Genomic DNA, 27819 nt, shown 5'->3' with positions numbered 1-27819 from the left:
GTGGTATGTGGAAGTCCCTAACTTGGTTGGATTTTCATATGTTAATAAGTGTTATTTTTCTCTTATGTTCTATGTGTAAATTTACTTGATATTATGTGGCTATGATGGTTGTTCTATTAATTTTATTTATCTGGTTATATGCTGGTTACAAGTATGGTTGAATTACAGTCTTGAGTTATGTCTCTCATCATGTTTTTGTTAGTGGATGAAATTTTAATAAATGAATGACCTAATAGATGATAATGCAACTAATGTAAGAGGGCATCATATCTTCTTGACGATTCTCAGATAAGTATGAAGTCTCTATGTTCGTATGTATTTTTATGACCTATACATTACATGTTCATGATGTGTTTGACGAAATGCTTGTCATGGTTAGGGTGAGTTAGAAAAGGTCCTTGTTGATTATTTTTCATTAGAAGCCTTGCCTTCATGTTATTTATCATTTCTGAGAATTTCATCAAGTTCTGGGCAAAGGCCTGAGTCATAGCCCTGAAAAAGTGGCTTAGATTTCAGGGTCGCTGGCACAAAATTGCTTGGAAAAGACTACAGCCACATGGAGGCCTTATTATGGGAGTGACTGGAGGGTTATATATGCTTGGGGGGATTTTCATTGGAGCGAATGGAGGCTAGCGAATTAAAAATCAATTTAACTCAAGGGTTGGCCACTTGGAGTAGTTGGTTAGCCCCTGGGGGTCCTGTAGCTCCTAAGGAAGGTCAATTTGGTATTTTTTTGTCGATTCCACCTCCTTAACTGTACTTGGGGAGTTGAATCATATAATAGTAACTCTTCGTCACATATTTACCCCAGTGGGCCGGTAAGCTTGGGTAAGTGTGGGAGGAGGGTGTTACAAGATTCTTGCACTCTACCTTTACCTTTTGACAATTTAAACATCTAGCAACGAACTCAACTACCTCTTTCTTCAGATTCGGCCTATAGTAGAACTTATTCACAATTGTTAGAATCTTTTGATATCTTAGATGGCTTGAATACATATTGACATGAAATTCCCTCAAGATAAGCTTCTTGAGCTCACTGTTTTCTGACACAAAGATCCGTCCCTAAATCTCACCAAAGCATCTGTTATGAGATGATAGTCCACATATTGTTCACCTGTACTGTGCTAATGTAACATGTGCTTAAGCTCTTTGTACCTATCATCCTACTGTCCTACTTGTAAGATCCGATCATGTGAATCTGTCCCATATGAACTCATAGCTTCTATGTGATTTACTTGTACTATTTTGCTAAGAGCATCTGTAACCTTATTCTCCTTACCCTTAATGCACCTGATCTAAAAGTCAAACTCACTGTGTGTAGCCAACCACCTGGATTTCCTAGAATTTAGATTAGTTTTTTCAAACAAATATCTTAGCCCATTGTGATCACTCATCAACACAAACCTCCTGCCAAGAAGATAGTGTCTTCACATCTTTAATGCATGGATGATCGCTGCCAAGTCAAGATCATGTGTCACATAGTTCTTCTCATGCTCATTCAATTTCCTTGACTCATAACATATCACCTGTCCATCCCACATCAGGACTCCACGAGGTCCTCTCTTGCAATCATGTGTGCATACCAGAAACTCTTTATCTGGATCTGCAATCTTTAGAACTGGAACATTTGTAAGCAACTGCTTCAACTTCTAAACACTAGTTGCACATTCCTCTATCCAATCAATTTTCTTTCCCTTCCTCTGCCATGATTTAATAGGATAGGAAATCCATGAGAAGTTACTGATGAACCTCCTGTAGTAACCTGTTAGCCCCATTAATGATTTAACCTCATCCACATTCCTAGGAGCTACCCATTCCATGATATCTCTTATCTTTTTCGGATCCATTGCTATGCCTTCCTTGGAAACCAATTGCCCCAAGTAATTTACCTCTATCTAAAAGAAACTACATTTACTAATATTCGCATACAAATGATGCTCTCTTAGCAATCTAAGCACTGCTGCTAAGTTCTTGACATGCTCTTCCTCATTCTTAGAATATATTAATATGTCATTAATGAATATTCATTAAACATATGAAAGTAGCTAGAGTATTAGTTATACGAAAAGGAACCACAAAAAACTCATATATGTCCTTGTTGACGATGCTAGACCTACCAACATTAAGGGGATCTCCAAGATATGAAATCCCAACTAGACCTCACACCATTTGGAGTAGAAGTCCTAGCAGTGGGTGGTAATGTAATGCCTTGACCATAGTAGCGCACAGAGGAAAGTATGATAACTTTGGGTGAGAGCAAGTGTGTGACCCTGCATAGAGTCAAGTGTGATGCATGGAGTTTCTAACACAAGGAGGGGAAAAATAAGTGCAAATCTTGGAAGCCTGTAATAGTACGCAACTTGAAAGGAACAAACGAGTGAAATGACATCACAAGCTAAAATGCACAATAGTCCACAAGTTAAAGTGATGAGTTAATCCAAAAATACACATTCAACAAGACTTGTACAAATGCATAAAAAGTAGTTCATAGCATATGCGTAAGTTAAATAACATACATTGCCAATACAACAAGAATAGTCCTCCTATATTAACAACATATGCATGAATGTGTGCTGGCTCTGATTTTATTATTATAAGTGAAATTTCCATCCATAGATACACCATTGAAGACCACTAGCCCCAATAGTGGAACATCACAATCAAGAACACTTGCTACTCCAAAGAAGTATACTTGCTCTACAGTATGGAGAAGCCAAGGCTCTTCACAATACTCCCAAGCCTTCTCTAAGCCTAAGCCTAGCCAAAAGATTGGCTCCCAAAAGCATGTTCTATGATTTATGAGGTTCTATTTATAACAAAGGGTGAGGTGACCCTCGAAATTCCCCTTTGTGACTCTTTTACTTCCCTCACGATTCTTCAACTTCTTCACTAAATGACATATTACATTACATGATGAATTTTCATATTCCAATATTGACACTTGGAATTTCACTTACAACAGAATTACAAATAATATTACATTTTCCACATGTACCAATATAAGACAAAATAGGGCCGAGACAACCTAATAAGACACAATGCTATGTTTCTGGAGTTTGGGGAAAGTCCAACTCAACAACCTCCACTTGCTTCTTCTCGGTCACATATGGGTGACAAGCTTGTTACTGTGTGATTGTGTCCCCAAACTGCTTAACAATGTCTTTCTGGAAGCAGACTTTAGCTTCCATGGAATCCATGTATATTGTCTTGGAAAATGTGTCTAAATTTTTCTAAAGCATGAGAAACATTGTCTTGACCTTGATAGGATCACCGATGTACTTCTGCATGTTGTGTGCATTCAACTCCAAGTCTTCCCCAGTGGCTTCTTGTCTTAGCTGCTCTAAGTGCTTATCGATCTCCAGCCAGACTTGGTTCTTGGGTTTAACATTGATGAGGGAACCGATTGATGGGACCTGGTATTTTCTCGCCAAGACATAAAAGCTATTATACAACTATGCATATGAGGCCTATGTGCTGCTGATGAATGAGGCGAGTTGCTTGTTGTTCTGAATCAATATTCAAACCTTTGCTTTCTCCAACTCTTCCTATGGATTCATCTTCTTTGCTAAGTCGAGCAAGGTCCCTTTGTACCACAATGTCCACTCTTGTACATATGCGATGGAAACATGTATGTTATTGATAGTTTGAACAAACTCTTTGCTCCATTGCTGTAGGCCATGCAAATAGATAACTGCTTTATGCACAGTGACAAATATGTCAGATATTTTGCATGGTATCATCGAGTGTTGATACTTCAGCAAGTATCGTTGTCATCGTCTCCCCCAATGTAGAAACTACGTTTTGCGCTGATGCTCAAAGCTGTTCTACCTCTTGCCTGGAAGCCTGCAAGTTCTTTTCCAGTTACTTATTCTCGACCATAAGGTACTGAACATTTGAGCTTGTTTCTCCTGCATAGGCCAAGCTGTCTTAGGTAATGACAATTGGATGCTTCCTGGTGTCCGACACTATCACCCTTTCATTGATGAATGCATGTGATGCGTGATCATCTGGAAAGTGCTTCCTCTGCACCTATACAATCCTTGATGATGATCCGGTTTAGCTCATGCAAAGGAACTACTGCTAGGGACAGATAGCATCCAGTAAGTATGCAGACATGTAAAACCTTGCTTGCTCATTCTTGGGCGTATTTCAAGCCTTAGGTACATGGGACTTCAAATGTCGAGCCAACAGATCTGACCAGTTGAATGGCCTCCCGTCATTCACCAAATGGTCTAGTAAGACTTACCATCCTTTAGGGAAGGTCTCTGCGCTCTCTTAAACATATATTCTGCAAGGGAAGATGATCAAGAACTGGTAAGACTTCCTTAGGTACTTTTTCTTATAGACATGGGTGGGTGTCTGTCTAAATTTCAACAACTCTTTCACCCAACGCTTGACAATGCCTGTTGTGTTCACATAACTATGGGTGGCATAGAAGAGTGAGTCCATTTGCTTCACCGGATTGAGCAAGTGATACATCTATCAAAGGTCTTCTACCATGAAGGTGACAATCTCTATCTCACTGGAACTGCTCAAAGTCATAGTCTGTTCATCTGTATGTGAGACAATCCAACTGATGATGTCCACATATGGGAAGATAGGATACCTTCATGTAACCTTGTATAACCCTAACCAGTGGATTCTAATATAAACCTATCAGTCTCCTAATTATTCCTCAAAGTCCCCTGCAAAAATGTCTTTGATCTGCTACCATATCAATGTTGTTCACTTCTCAATAAACAACTGAGTATCTATATACACTGGTAAATCAACTGATATCTGCTCAACTGTTTCCCCAATACTGCTCTCGAAAGATTCCTTTGATGCAACTCTCTTCGAGTCCATATTAATTGTGACTGCTGGAGAGATGCTAAAAAACTGTTTTACTTGTGGGATAAAGAGGACATTCATGGAAAGAAAATGTCAACTAAACACCAAAGCAACTTCAAGGAAATTTTAAGAAGAAAGCGGGGCCTTGATGGGAAGGATTGCATAATTTTTCTTGACAGGGGTGATTAACTGACTGTGGGAACTGCACATTGCACAGTCCCATCAGCCAGTGTGGGATCTTGATAACTGGAACTGCACAAAACATAGTTCAGCTTGGGCCAAGGCCTCAGACATACTGCACATTGCGTAGTCTCAGTGGCCAACCTAGGAGGCTGGCTCTTGGAACTGTGCAGTGCGCATTGGAGCTAGCACAGGCTATGCTCTATGCAATTCCAGAATCCAAGCCAAAGGCTTGAGTCTCCATATTTCACAATGCAAAATGGGATTCGTGTTATAGACATTTTTGTGCCTTACAGCATTGAGCATGAAATGTCCATAATCCAAGGGATCCAAAGTCCCTAAAAGAGTTGTTCCTGTCTCTAAAGGAACAAGGTCAACCAATGACAGCTTCTCCCAGAAGTTCTCCACCAAAAACCACTCAGAAACAGTCAATTCAGGATCAATTCAGAAGCTCTTCTAGCTGTCTGCGTTGCAGTGCACCCCAGTACACTAGCTGGGTGTGTTGCAACGCACCTAAAAGCACTACCAGGGTGCGCTGAGCGGGAAATGACAAATGGCAAGCTCATTCAACGAGGTGGAAAGACCATGGAAGCTTCCAGAATCTTCTCCAATGACACTTGCCTCAATGAATTCGACTAGTGATGAGTAAGAGGCTCTCAACCTCCAAGTGGAAGCAAGAACTGACAGAGAGAAGCCACAAGTCAAAACATAAGCTGACTCATCCTCTCTGCTTACATCTATATATGGATCTCTCACCCAAAGGTTCAGGGGGCTGGAACTTTGTACTTTGCAGAGAATTGTTGTTGGTTTGAGATTGAGATTAGTACATTGGGTGATTTATGCTTTGTTGGAGGAGAGGAAGGGATTCCTTTGCTGGGAGGTAGATGATGGATCGGGACTCACTTGGTTGTATCTCCTCTTGGACTTTGTTATCATATCAATAAAGCTATTTGAGTTCCTCCTATATGCTTGTATATCAATGATGCTTTGTTATATTTTCATATTTAGTTTATATCTGATCCTAAACTAGTTATGAATGTAAATCTATGTCTTTTGTGTAGTTTTCCTCTCTTGTGATCTTGCAGGAACTTGGTGAAACTGGACCAGTGAAAGAGCAGGAAGCGGGAAGCGAACAAAAGAGAGAGTGATTGGATCGACAAACTAGCGGAAGACACCGGTTAGTTACATCCTTCTTTCTCTATTTACATCTCATAAAGAAGAATACTCAGATAGTTTTCCTTGTTTATTGCTAAGGCACTATCACACCTTAGAGTGGGATAGGGGCATTCCGAATTGGATACTTTTCCCAACAACAAATTGGCGACTCCGCTGGGGAGAGTATCTTGTTAGTTTATTTGTGTTTCTATTGTTGTTCATCTCATAAACTCAAGAGTGCCGAATCGAACTGCATTTGCCATTTACAAATGCAAAGTAGAGATCTGCTACTCTAGTCCATTCGCTGGGCCTGTTTATGATCTGAACAGCTGATCCACAAGTGCTCTAACAGCCCTTTGTGATAGATCTTAGTCCTCCTTTAAATCATCCCTCTAATTGTACCTAATTGATAGCTTTTATCCGGCCAAAAACTGTAGATTAAACTGCAAACCGTGACCCAGAACCCAGAAACAATTCTCGTTTCTGCTTCAGCGCAGACTCTGTGAAGAGGTTCTGCATTTCAACGCAGGTCCTGTGAAGGCTACCTGTGCTGAAGTTCAGTTTCTCTGTGCTGAGGGTGCGCTGATCAGCCTTGGCCCTGTGCAGTTGTGGTTCTCTGCTTCCTTTTGCTCAGTTTTATCTCTATTTTTGCAGCCTGTTATCAGTGTGTGTACCTATCTGAAACCCCTTTTCTTTGCCTCAATTCCACCTCAGTTGTATAAAGAAACTGTATTTGTTCTTTGTGTATTTGTTACATCATTTGCAGTTTCCCATTACAAAAGTAAACTAATCATACTGTCGCCCTTAGATCTAGACCTGTCGTAAGTATCATTTTGATCTTAGGAGTGAGTTTGTTGTTGTTCACAGTTGATTGCGCTTTTACTTTTGTCGTTTGGTTTGAATTTATGCATTTCTAGTGTCGAAACAAAAAGTGCCGTAATCGTCTTTTTGATTTCGAGAAAGGAACTTGTTTGTGTTTTTCACTTGAAATCGAATTCAAATTTGTACAACAACTTTCCTTTTAGGCATCAATATTAAGAAAGTGAAAACAAATACATGCATATGTGCATTTGCATTTTGATAGTTTGTATGTTGATTTAGGAAAAGTGCATTATTGTGTGCTCTATGCTCTTTGAGAAAAGATGGTGCCTTTCTTTTCCCCTTGTAGCTAGGATTTTCATTGTTGAAAAGATATAAAAGCTTGCTTATCATCTTTAGACTGCATTTAGGAATTGTATCATACATCTCGTGGTGATCCAAAAAGGCAAACTTCTAAGAAAGATCAACCTAAAATAAATTGAATGAACTTAACAACGCTTTTAACTTAACGCACAACATAGAGGTCTAGGCTAGAGACGTGTTCCGGCGTCGTAAAACCTAGTCACTGGTCGCCTCACTGATGGTTGGGTGATTCCTCCTGAGAGACGATAAGTGCCAGTACGGATTGTGCTCCCACGTACCGTCGCATATATATTTGGAGACCCCTATAGGCATAAAACCTTTATCCATAGGAAGCCGTGTCGGCCGCCCTACTGATCGCAATGCACTGAACACAGCATTCGGGAAGATTGACCGCCCGTACCTTAAAAAGTATTCTGCGGTTTTGTGAAAAGTTTGGCACACCCTCTACCTAGAACTCCAGAGTAGTCCCTTTCGTTCCTTTTCAGACTCCTTAACGGAAAAGGTCCATCTGAGCACTTGTCACTTCAGGCTCATTAAAAATCGAAGGAGACTAGAGTCATCTTTAGCTTTTTCTCGACTCTTTAAAATTGAAAAAGCAAGTTGTGTCTAAAGCGTCTAAAAATTCATTTAATTCGGAAACACACTTTCCCCTTTTTGTATTTTGGTTGATCGAGTAATCCGCAATCGTGGAAGAAAGTCAATTGAAACCCCGTCATTCGCGGAGGCTTACGAGTCAACCGTCTTTGTCTCCGGAATCGAAAACAGTACGGACCAAGCGGACTCGTTTAACCGGTTCGAAATCGCCTATCGAAGTTAGAACAAGTGTTCCAATGACATCCGAGATTCTGGTTACTCCAAACATTTCTGGAAACCCTGCCTCTATAGAAGAAGTTCAACAGCCACAGAGGGACAGTGATACTGATACTAGTCTGAGAGCAAACACTTGCATTACTGAACCAGTTCCATCTGCAACCGGTTCAAAGAGTCTTGCTCCTCAAACATCGGTCGCTGTCGATTCAACCCCTTCTTTGGCACCAGAAATATTTTACAGACCTGACGGTCTTCCCCTTCCACCTGGTTTGATTGCGATAGAGGAAATTGTAGAAGATCCGCAAGCAAGTACTCCAACACATTTTGGAGTCGGGGTCACTCTATTTCCTTCGACATCAGAAGTTAGTCTACCACTAGTGGAAGTTCCTGTAGAATCGCTAGGTAATCTTTTGGATAGACTCAAAATGTCTGAACAACCATCAACATCTAGGACTGTGTCGAATGACACAGCGACAGCAGAACTCCCTACCGTCACTCCGACAATGTTTGCCGGCGTACCATCTGTCCCGACTAGCTCACAACCGCTAGAAGGAGTCCATCCAGGGACTATTTCGACAGTATGGTCCGTTCCTGTTTGTTCCTCCGGAATAATATCCGGCAACTCTTATGTTGAGACTCGACAAATTGATCCATTTGGAGGTCAATTTGGGCAATCCAGTCCCCAAGGGCAGACAATCCCCTTGAGTTCCGGGTTACCACCGTATGGGGGGCAGTATGCCCTTTCATTACCCCCTCCGGGAGGATATCCATACGGGAGTTCACAACAGTATTCAGGTTATACTGGAGTTACGTCAAGTGGTTGGGTACCTATACTACCCCAACAACCAAGAGTTGTGTATTCTATGCAACAATGTGTACCTATGTCGAACATCCCGACAACACCAGCTATTGTTACAGTGTCACAAGTTCAAACGCTGCCTGTTGTATGTCAACCTCAGATTTCTCAGGTTGTTGTGCAACAACCCATTGACCCTGTGACTCAACCACAATCGCCAACTGGTGGGGCGACACAGGTCCAAACGGGTACAATTACCCCACATCTTGGTCCAACGGTTAGTATAGCGCAACAGAACATGGCTTCACAACCGTGGCTAGTGCAATACCAACAACCACAATTCCAACAAGTGTACCAAGGTTCTGAGCAGCAGATCTTTGCGAACAGTGGAAAACCGTACATTCAAAACGGTCAGAATCAACCACTTTACGGTGGTCATGTCCACCAACCGTATCAGTCATACCAACATCAACTACATTATGCTGGTATGCAAAGGCCAACTGCTCAGGCAATTCCATCGTATCCTGGGTATGCTTCACTTAACCTGAATCAACAATTACCATTCGTGGCAACTTTAGAGTTACCCGATTTACACCGGTTAACAAACGATCCAATTGCTTACGCCCCTTGGTGGCCAGTGATTCCTCACAAACTTCCATCAGATATTCCTAAATTTAATGGAAATCCAGGTGAGGACCCATCGAATCACGTGATGACATTTCATCTATGGTGTTCATCAAACACCCTAAACGATGATTCGATAAGGCTTCGCCTTTTTCAGAGGACGTTAATGGGTCCAGCGGAAAAATGGTATATTGAATTGCCTAGAGCTTCGTTCGACAATTTCAGTACCTTAGCCACGACTTTTCTAACCCATTTTCAATTACCGATAAGGTATGAAACGAGAACGGAAATCCTAACCAACTTTAAACAGACAACGGCCACTCACATATCCGATCATATACATGAGTGGCGACGACGTCGTAGGATGGTAAAAACGTACGTTCCCGATCAGCTATTAGCTGAATGGTTTATCAAGTCGTTACTTCCTGCCATAACGGAAGATGTGGCGAAGGGGGGAGTCGTAACAGAAGAGCAAGTTATCGCTCATGCGCAATATCTAGACTTGGTCTATACTCAGTCTGGCACGCTCTACGACAAAATACCTGACACCCCTAGACCGGAATTCTCAATTCCTCCTCCTCCTAAATCAAACAATGACTCTCATGCCGGCGATGGTGTGATTGGCACGACAAACGCGAAATCGACAAAGGCTGCCTCCAAGAAAGCCCGTAAGATTTCAGATCAAAATGCAAAAGACGAAATTCTTGCTTCGGAAGTAAATGCCGTATCAGCAGATAAGGGCAAAGAAACCAAACAACCAGGAAGCAAGAAGAAGCAAAACAAAGGGAAGAAGAAGAAACAGGGTGAGTCATCTCCTGAAAAAACTTCTTCAAACCCTCCTGGAAATAGGAAACCCCCCACAACGGGATGTCACATATGTGATGAGGATCATTGGACCTCACAATGTCCATACAAAGCTGAGCTTAAAAGATTCTTTAAAAGTTCGCAAACCTCAACTGTGTTAACTGATCCGTTTCCAAATCCAGGCACAAATCTGGTTGATAGTGGAAATGCTTCCCCGTTGCAAGTGCTAATGTTGTCGATTTCCAAGCAACAAAATGATGCTTTGATTTCGACAAGGAACAAAGATTACGGGAATCCACAACTGTCGAACGACAAAGGTAAAGATCAACCGAGTAGTTCGACAACAACTTCGACAGAAGTTGTACCACCCATCATTCCTGAATTAACAATAAAACTGCCAAAGGGAGTAGTACACAAGTCGACATTTAATCCTCGCGCTAGAGCGGCGCAACATTATAACATAGTGGAAGATTTGGCCCAATCACCATCCGCTATGTCGACTCTTGAAGTACTACAAAATTGCCCATCCCAAAGGCAGGCTTTGTTATCAGCCATTGGTGGGGTTGATCCTAAGGATTCCAATCTTGTATCCTTTGACCACAAAGGATACGATCCTCAGTTACCAGCTCAACTAGCTTTCCTTATTCAAGTGAAAGCCCTCAACAAAACTGTTCATCGAACAATTATTGATGAGGGGGCATCTACATGTATTATGTCGATGAGTTGCTGGAAAACTTTAGGATCTCCAAACTTGTCACGGTCTTCGACGACATTAAAAGCATTCGACGGAAGGACATATACCCCATATGGTATCCTAAATAACTTGAAGGTTGAACTAGGGGGAAAAACAGTAGAAATAGATGTTGAAGTCATCGATGGGAATCTTGATTACAACATCCTACTAGGAAGACCGTGGATATATGCCATGGCAGCTATTGTGTCGACCTATTTTAGAAAGATTGCATTCCCCTTTCAAGGGGGGATTACGATCGTCGACCAACAAAACTTCCTCCCCAATGGTTCACAAGTTACAGGAAGCATTCCCATGATCCATGGAAGCCCCCATTCGCTTCAGAATATCGGAGTAGGCCTACTGAAAGATCCTATATTAATGGGAACTTTCGCTCTTCCACCTCCAATTGATTTGGCGGAAGTAGCGTCGATAGGTACCTGCAATAAGATATCTTCCACGAAGATCTCAGAAGACGATATCAACATGGATCATGCAATGGTTTTGCCCCCAAGCCTAATAGAAGTATTGTAGCAATCAATGTTTCTAGCATGGGAGGCAAACCCGAATCATCGCTCATCAAGCGTTTGGGTAGATAGGTCTAGAGAATATGGTACCCATTTAGATCCTTGGTCGAGAGTGCATGGAACCGACGAAGGAATTGTACAATCAATGTTGATTGAAGGGGCACCATGGAATGATTTCCACCATCGTTCCCTTCTTGCAGAATATGAAGAAGATACTCAAGATGACCTTTATCACCCTTCAGTCTTTGAATTCCTATCAAATACTGTAAATATGGTGGATTCCGAGCGAAACTTATCCAATATTGAAGAGACTATAGCCATAAATATCTCGACTAAAACAAATGTTGTAGAGAATATTTATGTCGGAAAAGGTTGTTCTCCTTCAAAACTGGAAATATATAACGCTCTGTTTCGCGAGTTCAGAGATGTCTTTGCTTGGTCATATGATGAAATGCCAGGCATTGACTCGAGTATCATTGAACACGAAATTAAGATGTATCCAGATGTCAAACCGGTAAGACAACGGCTCAGGCAGGTGCACCCCAAGAAAGCCACTGCCATTAAGGCAGAAGTTGAAAAACTTCTCCATGCTGGTTTCATCTACCCGGTTCCTCTAACCGATTGGGTATCGAATATTGTCCCTGTTATGAAGAAACAAGGGACAATTAGAGTGTGTGTCGATTATAGGGATGTAAACCAAGCTTGTCCAAAAGACAACTACCCTACACCCTTCATCGACTAGATAATTGATGAATGCGCCGGATGTGAAATCTTTTCATTCATGGATGGATTTTCCGGGTATAATCAAATAAATATCCGCCCACAGGACCAGTCAAAGACTGCATTAATTTGTCCGTGGGGCACATTCGCATATCGAAAATTACCCTTTGGTTTAAAGAACGCAGGGGCGACGTTTTAGAGGGCAATGAATTATGCCTTCCATGACATTAATAACATCGTTCAACCATACCTCGACGACCTTCCGGCTCATTCGCGAAAGCGGACTGATCATCCGCAGCATTTAAGAGCGATATTTTTACGTTGCCGACACTACAAGATACGACTCAATCCGCACAAATGTGTATTTTGCGTCAGTTCTGGTCGTTTACTTGGCTTTGTAGTCTCCAAGGATGGGATTCGTCTCGAACCTTGCAAGGTCCAGGTAATCATCAATTTTCCTCCACCTTCGAATTTGCTTCAGATTCAGAAACTCCAAGGGAAAGCAAACTTTCTGAGGAGGTTCATTCCAAACTATGCCGAACTTGCTAAAGGTTATACACGTCTTTTGAAAAAGGAGGTACCCTTCGTCTGGGATCAGGTTGCGCAAGCTTCCTTTGATGCTTTAAAGGATTCCTTAATAAAAGCATCATTAATGTACGCACCCGATTATCAAAGAGACTTTAACCTGTATCTGGCTGCAGCAGATACAACCATCGCAATGGTTTTAGTTCAAGAAGTCGATGTAATTGAACACCCTATATATTATTTAAGTAGAAACTTAAATGATACAGAAAGCAAATATTCTTATGTTGAAAAACTAGCGCTTGCAGCTGTTCAAGCGATACAAAGATTTCGACACTATGTCCTCTTTCGGAAAACTACCATTCTGTCAGATTGCAACCCCATGACTTATATATTGTCGTGACAGTTGCTGGGGAGCAAATATTCAAAATGGATAGCAATCCTTCAAGAGTTTGATCTGGAATTTGTAAAATCCAAATCAAAGAAAGCTCTAGTTTTCGCAGAATTATTGTGCGATCTCCCATCCTCGTACAACGATGAAACATTCGAAGAATCAATCGTGGATGAGAATTTGTTTCTGATATCTACAAGCAATGAGTGGTATGGAGATATAATAATTTATCTCCAGACCCAAAAATTCAGGCCAAATACCTCTCACTCTGAACAAAAACGTATACGATACCAAGCAAAAGACTACATGATCGTCGGTGATACGCTTTACCGTCGTGGTATCGATACAGTTCTGAGAAGGTGCCTCACCCATGAGGAGGCCGAAAAAGCCCTAAATGAGTGTCATTCAGGCACGTGTGGGGGGCATCAATCTGGATATGCTACAACACAAAAAATCTTACGAGCAGGATACTTCTGGCCAACCATGTTCAAATATTGCATAACCGCAGTCAGAAGTTGCCATGCTTGTCAAATTTTTAATAGCAAAACCAGAAGACCACCCGCACCTTTACAGCCAATAGTGGCTGTTGTGCCTTTCGCCAAATGGGGCATTGATTTCATGACATGTAACCCCACCTCGACCGGGGGGCATGGGTATATTATAGTCGCCGTTGACTATTTTACCAAATGGGCCGAGGCGATGCCTACATTAGATAACATTGGTGAAACAGCTACCCTTTTCTTTTTCAATCATGTAGTCACCAGATTCGGCGTGCCACAGGCTATAGTTATGGATCATGGATCGTATTTTCGCAATCACATGATGGTTGAATTAGCTGCCAAGCTAGGGCTATCTCACAACAGCTCTACCCCGTATTATCCGCAAGCCAACGGACAAGTTGAAGCGATCAACAAGGTCTTGAAGCGTATGTTGCAAAGGATGATCGGAGTTCACAAAAGAAAGTGGCACCTAATCCTGTACTCAGCCTTGTGGGCTTACCGAACATCGGTAAGGAATGCCACCGGGTTCACACCTTTCCAACTGGTATATGGCCTGGAAGCGGTCTTACCAGTCCAGTGCGAAATATCGTCTCTTAAACTCGCAATCGATCTCCTCCCCGGAACTTCAGAAGAAGAGGCCCGTTTCTTGGAATTAATCCAATTGGATGAAACCCGTCGTGATGCCGCTTTGGCTAACGAAGCCCACAAGAAACGAGTCAAGGCGCAGTTCGACAAAAATGTCAAACCCCGTGTCTTCTCAGAAGGTGACTTGGTCTTGCTTTACGACCAAGAATCCGATAAATTGGGAGCAGGTAAATTTAATTCTTTATGGATGGGCCCCTATATTTTTAAACGAGTGTTAGCAAAAGGAGCCTACGAGTTAATGGATTATGACGGAATTCCACTGGCGCAACCTCGTAATGGGTTGTACCTCAAGCGTTACTATGCTTAAATAGTAACCAATATGCTTTTGTTGTATTTTGTTTTCGCTAAAGTGGTCGTTTTGGTCGAGTAATCCACCTTTTTACATTTATTGCAGATGTCGAACCTTTTGGAGACATGTGTTGGATATGCCGACGGAGCGAGTCGTAGTTCGCGGAACCTATCCTCCGCAGCCTGGGCCATTTTTGATCCAAGCGGCGAGTTAGTAAGTTTCAGAGGTGTATGTATTGGTCAATCAACAAATAACATCGCTGAGTATAGCGCGTTGATAGAACTGCTCTCTGATGCCATCACCCATGGTATACGCCGACTAATCGTCAGGCTAGACTCACAACTCGTAATACTACAACTCAATGGTATATATTCCGTCCGCAACCCAGCTATTTATCGCATGTTCTTAAGGGTTAAGATTTTGGAAAGACAATTTGATTTGATTCAATACCAACATATTTCCAGAAACTTAAACACATTAACCGACTCATTAGCAAACTATGTGTTAGATAGACATTTGCGACATTTATAAAAAGAAACACATCATCAATGTTTTACATGTGGATAATTCAACCAGAATAAAACACCGAAAATCAAAATATATATATAAGTTGTTTATGGTTTACATATAATGTTCTGTAACCAAGACAAAATCGGTCACATGACCCAAAAACTCAAAATGCTAGGGGGCACCCTAGTCTAGTGATGCTCATGATAGCACGTCACAGCCTGTGCGATCATGCGTAAGAGACGAGTCCATCGTCTAGGCACACCAGTAGTATGCCGCTGCAACTGTAAAGGTAACTCGTCGATCCTCACATTTGGAATACCGAGAGTAAGGCTCTCAACCTGCTCCTGCACAGCTGTGAGGGTCTCGGCCACATCAAGGTCACGAAGGATAACCCTCCCGGCAGCCTCTCCTGCTGGGGCAGCGGCTGGCACTCTCGGGCGAACTACTGGACGAACAGGACCAACATCTGCATGCACACATGAGTTTGATTAAAGTCTTGATAGAATAAAGCACAAGGACATTATGAATAAAAACAGTAAATAGTGATATGGTCAAAGATTTTACCAATAGCGCCCCACTGCTCGCCGTCCGGCAGTACTAAATCCGGATCACCCCGGAAGTCCATGCCAACATATGGATACTCGGAATAGACCATCTCAAGAAGAAGGTATCAGAAAAAGAAATCTGAGATTGACCAGCATGCCTAGACATGTGGTCAACCCATCTCTGCATGTGTGGTTCAGTAGGAGAAGGCAAGTCGAGTGCAATGTACTGTGGCTGCATCAGTGGTATCTTCTCCAAAGCAAAGGTGGTCAAAATAGAACCGAACCCAAAGTTCTTCAACCTCCCGTCCTTTACCTTGGTCAACTGACTTTTCATCTGAAGAAGTACTGCATCACACCAGTTGAATATTTTCGGTTGGAGGCACTCCAAGGCATGCTGCATATAGGATCTGTTGGCTACAAGAAGAGACGCACTACCGGCCATCCTACCAATAATGTACAGGATAGACCTAAGGGACCTGTCAGCAACCTCATGGATAATAATCTTGCCGTATTTACTCGGCTGAGATCCTTCCCTGCAATACTGGCGGACATAATCTCTCACGGAGTCACTCCCTCGGGCCGAACCTGACAAAGAGATGGGGGCATCCCGCCTCGACAAGCCAGTCAAGAAGTAAATGTCTACTGCGGTCAAGGGGATAGATTTGCCCCTAATCTGGAAAACTTGGTTGATAGGATCCCAAGCATCGAGCAAATACTGCAGTAGGTTGATCTGCTGTCTCATGCTAGAGATGCGGAAGAACTTCAGCAGACCACAGTTCCGCAGCGCGTTCACCGTAACTGGATCATGTAGGGCAATCATGTCCTCTTCTTCATGTTCTCGTTCTTGCCATGTAAGGGTCATTTTGCTCCAATATCTCTGAAAAACAAACATGAGATGAGTTAGATCCTGGTTTTGATGAGAAACAGGCAAAAATTTTCATCAAAAACTGTGCAACAAAATCCTTTTCTGCGCCCAGCGCACCTGCACAGTGTTCCACCTGCGTTGAAGGTCAAACTGCCTTCATGCTGCTTGACATTCAGCGCAGGTTTCGAGTGCACAAGGTGCGCTGATGGCAGAGCGACCCCATCAAACCCCAGGGGCTCAGAAAAACAGGAAATCAAGCACAGAATGCAGAAAGGAAACCATGAAATGAAAGAGCTCAAGTTTAGCTCCTACCTGGTCCAGACGGCACCGAGAATCGTCCACAGAATCTCCCGAAATCAGCTGATGAAAATCAAGGGGGAAGAGGCACCTCCAAAGCTCCAACAAACCAAGTTCAAATGAAATGGTAAAATGAGAGGTAAAAACACTTTTTAATTGCTTTTTACATAGTTCAAAGTCAAATATTAGGGTTTTAATCTCATTTTCAAGCAAATGTTATTCATTTCTAACTACTTTGATGCAGCAATTGAGGGTACAGTACTATCTTTGAAAAGAGCAAAGCTATTTATGGTAAAAAATCAAAATTAGACCATGTTATCGAGCAGTTTTAGCACATAGTTCATGCTCGTTAAAAAATAAACATAAGATCGAGCAAGTGTTTCAATCCGCGTTTAAGCTCATTAAAAAATGAACTAGCCTCCGGTAAATAACCACCGTGAATGTAACATTATCAGCCATTAAAGCCTTGGTCGTGTTTGAACCATCACCTCCACTTTTCCATTGATCGATCATTCACCTCCATTTGATTGTTTACCCATTTTGAGGAACAGCTGCGAAGAGTGATTTCACTAGCCATCCTTGTGACACTGCCGTGATTGGAAAATTCCAACCCTTACCTGGAATCAGCTGCTACCCGTTTTATCACTCGTTCCTCAAAAGACGAGTCTTCTTTAAGCTCTTTTCATCTGACTCGTAAAATATGAAAAGATTGCCGAGTTTTGGCCTTCCAGCTCGTTAAAACGACCGGAAGTGCTATCCCTCCTCTAGATTTTAATCTTTTTGGACCTGAGGGATTATTGCACAAAAAGATCGAGCGCTTGTTTTGTTCGGCTCGTTAAAACTATCGAAAATTCATCCCTTCTGTATTGTTTTATACTTTTTCGGACTTAAGGGATTAGATGACGAAAAAGGAACTTTGGAGTTATCTTTACGTACCTTTTCAGACTCTCTAAAAATGAAAAGGACCGAGTTGTCTTTGTCGTTAGACTCGTTAAAAAGATTAATAGCGACAAACTTGTCTTTAGACGAGAACGAGTTTCACTATCGCTAGGCTCGTTAAAACATAGCGATGGGTTTGCCCGAAGGGAAAATTATAGAACAAGCATATGTTATCCTCCTCAAGCTTGACAAAAATAAAGAGTTACTGGTCAGAAATGACTGGGGAAAATTGGGAAGAAACTCAAAGAACTTTTATTGGTAGCAAGTCGCTCTTGAACATGACACTTCCACTCCGTGCCTGAGTCGGGTTGGGTTGTTTCATTCACCGGTCACATCACCATGGTCTCGCCATACCATCCATCTTTGGGGTAAATGCTACCAATCCATCACATAAGTGTCGCCGATATGTTCAAGAGAAGTCATCCAGAGAAGTCAACCGTGTCCCATCCACTACCATACATTATCCTTCATTCTTTCATGACCGCCACCCTGAACCATATATCATCAGATCATTTTCACCTCCATAAAAATCATTTGCTCCGTTCCGTGTCACTGATGTGGGATACATTAAGGCCCTCCTTTGACGGATTGCTTCTTGTCGACATCAGCTCATTATCCAAGAAGTTGATCTAGGAACACCCCCTTCAGTACTTTGAAGCTTGCATGCCTCAATGGCAAGTTTCTCACTTTCGGCGACAGGTATACATCAATGACCTTCGACCGAAAGATTTTGCATGGTGTTCGATGCCAAGTCCTTTATTCACACCACGTGAATTGTACTGCAGTACCTTGAGGGTCATTATCATTATCGATGATTCCTCTCGCGCTTGTTAACAGTTTACATCATTGACTGGTAATCAAGAGATGTCTTTCCATGTTTGACTTCAAAACATTTCTCACATGGATAGACTTGTACTTAGAGTGAAGATCGGACGAGATTGAAGACCCCGGATCTAGTTTCATCCATCCGGGCTGTGATATATATTCAGGAAAAATAAAGACATTGAAATGTACAACATTGCGGCACAGATAATCATCCTACCAAAAGGATGATGATTTCATCAAAGTCATCAGTCTACCATCAGACGATTGTCTGTCCTATGTACAGAAAAATGAATTTATAAAGTTGAGCATGGGAATGCCCGCCTCAGCTAGATCATGAAAACAGTATGAAAAATAATGTATTGTATTGTATCTTATTACAGGTCTCCTCCCAGCATTGGAAGAACTTCGGATCCTCCTAATAAAGCATTTCACCCAATAAACGGCCTCATACTTTAGGGGGCAACTGTTATAGACATTTTTATGCCTTACAGCATTTAGCATGAAATTTCCATAATCCAAGGGATCCAAAGTCCCTAAAAGAGTTGTTCCTGTCCCTAAAGGAACAAGGTCAACCAATGACAGCTTCTCCCAGAAGTTCTCCACCAAAAACCACTTAGAAACAGTCAATTCAGGATCAATTCAGAAGCTCTTCTAGCTGCCTGCGTTGCAGTGCACCCCAGTACACTAGCTGGGTGCGTTGCAACGCACCTAAAAGCACTACCAGGGTGCGCTGAGTGGGAAATGACAAATGGAAAGCTCATTCAACGAGGTGGAAAGACCATGGAAGCTTCCAGAATCTTCTCTAATGACACTTGCCTCAATGAATTCGACTAGTGATGAGTAAGAGGCTCTCAACCTCCAAGTGGAAGCAAGAACTGACAGAGAGAAGCCACAAGTCAAAACATAAGCTGACTCATCTTCTCTACTTACATCTATATATGGATCTCTCACCCAGAGGTTCAGGGGGCTGGAACTTTGTTCTTTGCAGAGAATTGTTGTTGGTTTGAGATTGAGATTAGTACATTGGGTGATTTATGCTTTGTTGGAGGAGAGGAAGGGATTCCTTTGCTGGGAGGTAGATGTTGGATCGGGACTCACTTGGTTGTATCTCATCTTGGACTTTGTTATCATATCAATAAAGCTATTTGAGTTCCTCCTATATGCTTGTATATCAATGATGCTTTGTTATATTTCCATATTTAGTTTATATCTGATCCTAAACTAGTTATGAATGTAAATCTATGTCTTTTGTGTAGTTTTCCTCTCTTGTGATCTTGCAGGAACTTGGTGAAACTGGACCAGTGAAAGAGCAGGAAGCGGGAAGCGAACAAAAGAGAGAGTGATTGGATCGACAAACTAGCGGAAGACACCGGTTAGTTACATCCTTCTTTCTCTATTTACATCTCATAAAGAAGAATACTCAGATAGTTTTCCTTGTTTGTTGCTAAGGCACTATCACACCTTAGAGTGGGATAGGGGCATTCCGAATTGGATACTTTTCCCAACAACAATCCGGGCAAGGGGACCTAGATCTGTGTTAAAATTTGAGTACTAGAGGACGAGTGGTTCCCTAAGGCTTTGATCTTTGGCCTAGGGAAAAGTGTCCAAATTTATTTGTACTTTTCTCCTAAAGTGACTTTATAAGTGGTAAAGTCAATTTAATTTAAAAGTGACTTTATAAGTGGTAAAGTTACATTATAATTTAAAGGTGACTTTATTAAAGTCAATGAAGAATTAGAAAGTGAAAAAGTGACTATGGAAATGAAAGGCTAAGTGGGTCTTTATTTAAGTGGGTGAGTTAAAAAATAGAAAGTGAGAATTAAATGCACATTTATTCTCATCCCTAGATCTAAATGAATATCAACCATTAGATCTTAGGGTAACCCAAAAGGTCATTTAGAGAGTAAAAGGAGAAGAGAAGAGAAAAAGATCAATTCATTCTTTCATGAGCATTTGAGAGAAAGAGAAGAGAGAGCAAGGAGAAATTTTATGAGTAGTGAGGAAGTGAAGTAGAGCAACAAGAAGACATTTTAACAATTCTGGGCAACAACATTTGTTGGCATGCATCCCAAGGAAAAATCATACAGCAGGAGAAAGGCAGATATATTGAGGAAGAGGGACAACAACAAGGGCACAAATTTCGAGGCAGATTTGGGCATGAATTTCGAGGCAGTTGTACTGTAGAAATCCATACGGTCCATACAACAAGTTCTGGGCACATTTTTCGAGGCAATTCGTACAAAATTTAATGTTGTTTTATTGCTGTAAAAAATTATGTTTTGGTTGTTTGCTGATTGGCACAATTTTCAAGGTGGAGTTCAAGCACAGAAATCAAGATAAATTGCAATTTGTGGTTGCTAGAATTTTTATTGTGTATTTCAGTTTCGCTGTAAAAGCATTTTCAGATATAAAGAAGATCTCTCAAACTGGTTTTCCTCGAGAGTTGTAGGGGGTTTTTCTAGGGTCACATTGACCAAAAATCACTGTGTTATTTTCTGTGTGGCTATCATAATTTTGCTATGTTTTATTTCTGCAATTTCAGTAGTTGTGAAATCTCTAAATTTGTGTTTTCAGAAAATATTGTCATTTCCAGATTTTAAATTTTTTATCATGCTTGTATTTAAAACTAAATGCATGTAATGATAAGGGAAACTGATAACCAGAGTGGGGGTTTAAATTCTTCATGGTATCATAGCTTGGTTGGCTGAAAAGTGCAGTTTGAACAACAAAGTGAAAATTACAGCAAGCTGATTTTTACAAAGAAAACATAAACCTTTACCACAGATTTGAAAATTTCAGTTTGGTAGGATAGTGAAACATGTCTTTGGGTTTGAAAGTTGAAGACAGGTTGGATGGATACAACAACTATAGTGCATGGAAGGAGAGAATCCAAAGCATCTTTGAGGAAGCAGAAGTCTAGGGCATTATGGTAAATACCACACAAAACCCAGTAGCAGTACCTGTTGACCCTCTACAGTTGGCAGAGTTGACTCAAATACTCCACTTACCATTTTTATTGGAACTAACACCAAAGGAGAGACCCACTCACTGTCGGAGATAGGGTAAATGAATCCTACATCTAGCAGTTTTTGCAGTTCTTCTTTGACTATATCTTTAAGATTTGGATTCATCCTCCTTTGGGGCTACCAGACTAGCTTGCAATCTTCTTTGATGTATATGTGGTGAGTACACACTAAGGGGTGTACTCCCTTCATTTCTTTGTAACTCCAAGCGAAGGCATCTAAGTGTTCCTTTAGCATGTTCGATAACTTCTCTTCTTGGAGAGCAGAAAGAGATGGATTGATTTTAAAGGTTCTTTCAAGGACAAATTCTATGGTTTTGACATGGAGGGGGTTGGAATCAGCCAATCATAGGTCAATTAGATGATTTTTTTGGGTTTCCTTTACTACATCTTCTAAGGGAAATGTACTAGGAGTTGGACTTTGGAGTATGTGTTCAATCAAATCATCTTCATCTTGTTGTCCTCCTCCCATGGTTGTTTCTAAAGTATAAAGTTGGGTGCAATAAACTTCATCTTCTTCCTCCTCCTCCAAACATAAAGGTAAATCATGCTCTAGAAATAGCTGAGCAGGAGGGTATAAGACTAACTGATTAGACATATGCCCATTCTTGATGGTCATATTCCTAGCTCTGCAACTAATGTAAGCATCGACAGTGGCCAACTAGGGTCTCCCAAGGATGAGAGGGTAACCAGAAAGCTTAGCCTTAGCTTGGAGAACTAGGAAATCTGTAGGATACTCCCAAGAGTCAATGGAGACCATCACATCCTCCACAATCCCCTCAGGGGTCACTATGGAATGGTCTGCAAGTTGCAGAACTATTTTGGTCTTCCTCAATGAACCTTGGAGATTGAGCTTGAGCATGGTGTCCTTGGTCATCACATTAATGGCAGCCCCAAGATTGATCAAAGTGTGTGGGACAATGGTGCCATTGATGTGCACATCTACTACAGGGCTTCCAGGGTCCAAATACTTTGGATAGATTACCTACCCCAGCATTAAGTCAGACAATTGTCCAATGACATTAATGGTAGGGGCATCTCTTCGTCACCTCCCTTGATGCTTGAAGAAATTCTCCTTAATCAACTTATTGTAAGTAGGAACATATTCTATTGTTCGAAGAAGTGGAATATTTACACATAGTTTTTTCAATTCTCCTAGAAGTTTAGTCTCTTATTGGGTAGGCTGGAGTGGTTGGGTTAATCTATCAGGAAAGGGTGGATTCACTTTAAGAATGATTTCCTCTCTTTCTTTCTCAACCTCCCTAGGTGGAGGTGGAGGTTGTTTATCTGGGAGAACTCTCCCAGATCTCAGGTTAATATCCTGGATTTCCATAGCATAAGTTGGATATGATGTCTCTCCATTGTATACTTGCTGAGCCTGTCTGTTGTTCGGGTTCGGATTTGGCTGGGCAGGCATATGGGGTTGCTTGGGTGGAGCAGAGTGTAACATCTGTGGTTGGGCAGGTGGTGGAGGCAATAAATCTGGAGCATTTTTTTATTGGGGCCTCCACCCTGGGGCGGTGCATTCCACTGAGGTTGTGGAAAAGAATATAATTAAAATGATTGGCTTGCTGGATGGGAGTGATACTGAGATGCAAAGGACAAAGGAGGGGGTGTATACCAGGAAGGATGAGTAGGTGGTCACCAAGAAGGTATGATGTGGTTTGTTTGGGGTTGTAATATGCATGGGATGACCCTTACATGACCTGCTAGTATCATCTAGGCCCATGAGGTCTCCTTTGGTTTATGTAGCAGAGATGCTCAGGGACCCCTTTAGCTCCTTGATATACAACTTTGAGTCCAGACAAAGAAGGGCACTTGTCTGTGGAGTGGTTTTCTTCACAGACTGATAAAATTTCAATAGAATACAATGGGCATTCATTCCTAGGGTGCCTCCTGGTGCATCTAGGAAAAAAAATGGCCAAGGCTTTCTCTACTTCCTCCTGCTTTCTCTTAATGTGCATAGTGTCCATTTGCAAGGCAAGGGTTTGCAGCATCTCGCTTTTGAAATATTCCAGCATGTTTCCAATTTCACCCTTGATGGATGAGTTGGAAGAGGATGTACTGACCATAGGTTGACTACCCTTACCCTTTTTCCTAGCTACCCTAGAATGGTTTCTAAAGATAGCCTTGATATCCTCATAGGGTAATTGGTAGATATCTCCTCCTACTAACAAGTGTAGGGTATCCAGAAGATCTTCCCTTACTCTCCTAAGCAGGATCAACTTTAATGATTCAGGTTCAAGTGTGCACCTGGCCCTTTTGTAACTAAGTTGGAATCTTTCTTCGTAATCCTCTAGGGATTCATCATTGCCTATGGTCATCCTAAAAATTTCCTCTTTAGTATCCTTTGACTGATAGTAGTTTCGATACTTGTTGTTAAAGGCTTGTTGCATCTGAGCCCAAGTTGTGATTCTATCCCCAGGTAAACCCATGAACTTGCACAACGCTGCATCCTTGAGGGTAGATGGAAATAATTTTAACTTATGCTCATCATCTGTATAGTCCAAGGTTGCACGAAACGAGGAAACGGGTATGAGTTTCCGAAATGGGGATGGGTACGAAATGTGACCCCCCAAATTTTGGAAACGGGGAAACACAAATATATATATATATATATATATATATATATATATATATATATATATAGGACATTTAACAAATATGTGCAATCATAAAGCATATATGATACATTCTAATTTATTACATTATGATAAAATTATCAATTGTCAATGCATAAAATATAAGTCTCTAAATTTACATCACATTTACTCATGAATGATCACATAATGAAAATAGAAATATTCAAAATCACCCACGAGAAATTTCTAATTTCTTGTCTCGTGCTTGATTGGGAGTCTTCTCCTACATAGTCGAACAACCTTAGTGCTCTTGATTAAATACAAGTTTCACCCTAGTACCCTACATGCTCTTGATTATTGCGAGTCTCCCCTACATAGAGGGCATGGTTCTCTTGATTAAATACAAGTTCCATACCCTAGTACATGATAAAATCCAATGGAAACATTGCAATACCCCCAATCTTGAAATCCTGAAAAACAGATAAGTCTGCTGGATTTTGAGTGAGATCTAAAATTATATTTTCCCCATATGAAATCCAATGAGGGAAAATTTTCACTTTTATAACTTTAGACAGGCATCTAGAATCAACCAAAAGGCATTAGAAAAACCTAATTAAAATTAGAAGATAAATTAATAAAATAAAAATAAAATAAAAAGTCAAGTTGCATTTGGAAACAACGTCGTACGGCCTAGAAACGCGTTTTCGACTGTACTGACCATGTTTCCACCTCGAGAAACATGCCAGTACGGCTAGGAACGCATTTCTGGGCTGTACCGTACGTGTTTCCGTGTTTCGTTTCCATTTCCGTACGGAAACTCCTCCCTTGCCAGCATTTCCTACAACTTAGGTATAGTCATAGGTTCAGAATATAACAAAAAAATCAAATAGGAAAGTGTCGGGGCCTTCTGTGGTTAAGCCATGGAAATGAGGTAGGGCAAAGGGGCTTATATTTTTCATCTTAGTGTCCCCATTGGTTTCCCTGATGGAGAAGGCACCCTCAACTCTCTCTCTATTCCCTCTGTCATTTCTATTTTCAGCCATTGGTTTAGTAGGAATGGGTTCTTCTTCTTCTTCTTCCACTGTAGGTTCTTCAAATATGTCAGGTTGCTCACCTAAGGGTTCCTCTAGTTCACAACCACCGAAGAAGAGGGAAGGTTGGTTGTTTGATGTAGTGGGGGTATTTGGCAAGAATTTCCCTAAGTTATCCCTATTCCTACGAGGCATGAAAGCATTTTTTTTGGGTTGGTTTTGTGTTTTTTTTTTAAACTTGGAAAGAACTTTGCATAATTGAAATTGATAATTAAATGAAAACTACTAACTAAATGAAAAACTACTTTCTGAATTGAAATCTTGCTTGAAAAATGGAAAGGAAAGCAGAAAATGTAGAATGAAAAAGGAAGCAACTAAATTACTTTTGCAGAAATAAACTAATGGCAGAGTATTAGAGACAAGAAATAGAAGAAAGAAGTAGTATTCACATATTACTTAGACACCTCCTCGGAGACAGAGCCAAAAAATGATGAGCTCCAGTATTACGGCAAGAATGCTGCAACTCCTGGGCTACTAGCTTTACTTTGTCAAACCGGGGTTCATACAAACTTGGAGGTGATAGTGTTGTATACACAAGTAAAAGTGATGGTTCTGCCTTTAGTCACGATTCAACTGGCGAGAGACCACTGTGGTTTTCAAGCTAGACTTCTATGGATTCAGAAGAAGCTTGGTTTCTTGATGGAAGAAAGGGAAATCTGCTCTAAGGGAGAGCTACTCTACTGCAATAATGGAAAAGACTTAAATTCAATACTAAATCACACCATTTCCTAATTAACTGCCAAGAAACTTTGCTTTGCAATAATTCTAAATTAACATGAACCAAATGCTACTATCCAAGCATGGAATTAAGAAGCATCAAACATCACTAATGTGCAAGTAAAGGGACTGAAATAAATCTATTTTTGTCTTTTTGTCTTTTCATGCAAAATAAAGTATGCAAACTAATTTGTTTTGGTGATGTGGCGGGTGAATTAAGGATGTTGGAGGATGGCTAGAAGGGTTAGGAGATGGTTGGATGGTGTGGGAGACCCTTGGGAGGCGTTTTATGACTTCCTAGAGGTTTTTCCTCAATTCGGCCTCAAAACAGGCCATTTCAAGAAAACCTATATGATGTACTAGAAACCTACATGATTCCCTATAAACCTACAAGATACAACCGAGAGAAAAATGGAAGGTGTTGGAAGGCTTAGGGAAGGTGGTAGATGGGTGGAATGAAGTGAGGAAAGGTCTAGGATCACTCATAAGTCAACAACAAAGATAGAGGATGGTTGGATTCACTCAATGTGCTTGGAAGAATTTCTATGAAAAATGATGAAAACTAGTGAAGGCAATGGTGAAAACAAGGAATGACTATGGTGGATGGAGTGGAAGGTGGTTTTTGGCTATGAAGTCTTTGTCTCCTCCTGAAGCACCTTCTCTCATAAGCTAAAAAAGCATAATTAATGAACTAACTGCCTACATGATGCATGAGGAAAGTTTCTGAAGGGAATGAAAGCATGGATGAGATCTACTAAAAGAGTGAAGATAGAAGAGATGGAAATGAATCCTACTTTGCAAAACTGATCAAATGCTAACCTAAATATAGTAAACTCTAAATCTTATGCAAGAAATAGAAATCTGTGTTTTTGGGGCTGCACAAGCGTCCCTTCCTCAAATCATGATCCCAAAGGGAGGAAATGAGGCCAAGACACCCACTGAAAACCTTGTGGTACTCCTTTTAACCCTGCTAACCTGCTACTAAAGTAAGGCATAAATGGAAGCAAACTAATAAACAACCAATCCAATCTACACTACTTGTAATGAAAACACATCTAAAAGAAAATTAACAATGAAGCTATGAGACTAATCAAAACATATAGATACAAGAAAGAGGAGCCTTAGCTGCTAGGGTTGGGCCCTAACCCAAGATCTTCATCCCTCTGAGTTAACTCAGTGTTGGCTCAAAACAAAACTCATTCTTATTACCAAAACAAAAAATTACATCAATAAAACTTTCACAAGTCTGGAGCTTGAAAATAGCTTAGATTTTTACAACAAAAATTCGAATCCTAATGAGGCTCTAGGACTATCTACTTATACAACTAAAGTACCCAACGACTTCCTTAAAATTAGGGAGGCTCGGCTCCCGAACTCGAGATAAAGTAGCTCTTTCTCTCTCACTTACTCGGCTGCCTTCTAATCCTCATGGTTTGGCTGCTTGCACTCCGAGTTGGTGTGATGGATGGAGGAATATTCGAATGAGGGAGAAGTAAATGAGGAGGATTTACATCCTACAATCCCTCTCCCTTGTCCCACTCTAGTTTTAGCCTTAGTATTTGCCAAAATTCCTTGATTTTCTCCTTCAATCCTAAATTCAATGCATATTAGTCCACTAGGCATCATATTCAACTCTAACTCATCTCATAAACAAAATATAATCAAAAACATGTAATAAGTTGTGAGAAAAGTTGGTTAGAATAAGCTAGGAGGTGAATTAA

This window comes from Pinus tabuliformis, chromosome 7 (assembly GCF_031772625.1).
Source record: "Pinus tabuliformis cultivar Carrire ecotype Pingquan chromosome 7, CPIR1, whole genome shotgun sequence".
NCBI lineage: Eukaryota > Viridiplantae > Streptophyta > Pinopsida > Pinales > Pinaceae > Pinus > Pinus tabuliformis.
The sequence above is the reverse complement of the archived record's forward strand: the minus strand, read 5'-3'. Positions refer to the sequence as shown.